Source organism: Spea bombifrons, chromosome 2 (assembly GCF_027358695.1).
Source record: "Spea bombifrons isolate aSpeBom1 chromosome 2, aSpeBom1.2.pri, whole genome shotgun sequence".
NCBI classification, from domain to species: domain Eukaryota; kingdom Metazoa; phylum Chordata; class Amphibia; order Anura; family Pelobatidae; genus Spea; species Spea bombifrons.
The window spans coordinates 30,139,910-30,142,500 of record NC_071088.1 but is presented as its reverse complement, the minus strand read 5'-3'; positions in this window follow the sequence as shown (position 1 = coordinate 30,142,500).

Below are 2,591 nucleotides of genomic sequence, written 5' to 3'. Positions count from 1 at the left end.
TTGCTAAAAAAAAATACTGTAATAAGGTAAGAGAGTCGTGTCCTAGAGATCTGAAAGATATATTTTTGTACTCTATCTATTTGTGTAAGAATTCTTAACATCATCATATAAAATATATGAATGCTCTTTGATTTACTTCAAGCATTGCAATGCCATTTGGGAAGCTGATATATCTCAGTTGGAGACAAGGCTCAGCCTGAAGGAAGTAACCTCTGGTACCAACATGTGTAACTCTATGCAGGCCTGTAACAATGCATGCAGGCCTGGAACAATGTATGCGCAAAGGCCTACAAACTGCTAATTCAGAAACGAATGAAATGCTAGTGCTGTGGAATTAAAAACACGGTGTACAGCCAACTAAACTGCTTTCAAGACATTTCCTAAAACACAAATTAGCTTTTATGGTCATAGATTCTTGTTGAACATTTGCTGTGACACATGATGCTTAATTTTGCTTATTTTTTTACATTTTTTCCAAATTCCATCCTTCTTAGTTACTATGGTACCTGAAGAAGAGACTAAGATAGCCTTGAGATCTTGCAATCTATACTTTAGGAACAGTATGATGATGAAAATTGACCCAAGTACTCTAAGGTCAATAAACCATGATACACTACTACACCCACTGCCGAGGCTACAGCAGCCAGATGTACGCTATATTATTGGACTGGCCACAGGTAAGTAAGTGGCTAGCAATGGGGCCAGTCCACGTCTCTGCACTCATATCCATGAGGCATAATCAGCAATTCCCTTCATGCCTCAAATCTCTTTTAAAAGTAAGTCAGCTGCTGCAGATGTGCCAGTCTCTCGCTATACATACATTATGAGCATGCCAAAAAAACGATAACCCAGGTAACGGCTTTGGTGTTAGGAAACACTTGGTGGATTTTTAAACATTGTGCTTGTGAATAATTTCCTTTCTAAAGTTGAGTGAGGAGCAAGTACAAAAGAAAAATGGACCATGATATTAAACCAACCCCCTTTGATCTTTTTTTCAAATGCATACACTATACTTACCACACCCAGCAATTTCCCATCTGTGCTGACCCAGTGGTCTCCTTTTTCCGTACCATATATCTTGCCACGAGAGAGCAGCGGGAGGTTGTTAAGGTGGATTTAGTTCTATAAGGGCCACCACCAACTCCACTCCATTATCACAAGATAATTAGACCCCACCATTCAGATATCATACCCAAATCCCAGCTACGATGTCTACTTATAATAAATACATAATGATTGTCACATGTTTACTTTATAAATACAAGTAATAAATAGGGCTAGGTCAAAAATCATGTTACCTACGTAGTTTTCAGCTACATCAACTTGATTAATTTTGCAAGATATTTTAATAAAAAAGTATATTTTAAAAGCACAATTATACCAATATTATTCCATAAACAAGGATACTAAGATATTTACTATATTACACAGGGCATTTTCTTATCATTAGAGAGATTAAAACCAGTGTTCCCTTTAAGACAATAACTGATGCATTTAATATTTTAGCACTCAGAGGGTAAAGAACTTACCCACCAAAAAAAAAGGTCAGAATGAAGGCCGTTCATGAGGGATAGCATTAATCAGTTTGATAAAGCAAGACTAAAAACACACTTTATGGAACTTTCACTTAGATTTTTTTTTGCTGAGTGGTCTTTTCTAAATGGGCCAATAATTGCAAAAATAAAGTTTTATATGTTGCCCTATAGCTGTAGACCTACAAACTAATTTTGATATCTTACTGCTCATCATGAACCTTTGAGGAGAAAGAGACCTGAGTACACTTAATGATTTACCTGGAGGCTTTAAAAATGTACTGAATCTCCAAGTGAGTTACTGCCCAATTATGAACACCCCCTCTATGCCCAGGACCAGCCACCTCCCAGCCTACATCCCAAACCTGGTTTCTTCATTCATGCACACCTCATTCCTAAATCCTCTTAAGTAGCAGAAGAGGGAGAAGCTCAGAAGGCAGGTTAAAGCATTTGATCTGTGCATCGCAATGTTTTAAGATCATACAAAATGGGTGTTAAAGCTATTATAACTGCAATAAACCACACAGATCTATTCTAAGTAATCTTTATAAAGACCTTTCGTTTGCATTTTAAATAAAACACAAAGAACACAGAACATGAAAAAAAAATCACATTTAAAACCCTAAGATAATAACTCTCCATTGGAATCCATTTTACTTTAAAAAGATATAGAAGAGCTTGTGTTTAAAGTGCTTTGTATGTTTTTAGAGTAGAGAAGCTCGGGGTATCATGGATGGGAAGATGGCAATGGTTCTATTGCTATTGGATAGCTATTTTTGACAGGTTATGGATCTACATTAAATCCTGAGAACTATAAATATGATGTAAAGACAACAGGTCATAATTTAAAACTAGAATGTCAGTGGCTTAGATAAAATATAAGCAAGTCTGTTTAATTGAGCGGTTGGTAGGTAACTGGAATTTAGACTTTAATTGGATAGGCATAATGTAACACAAGATGGGCTTTTACTGCTTCCAAGATCAAATAGGAAGAATTATTAACTAGAAGCGCATCAGAAATTATGAATACGCACTTAAACCTGAAATATTTTCTCCAAT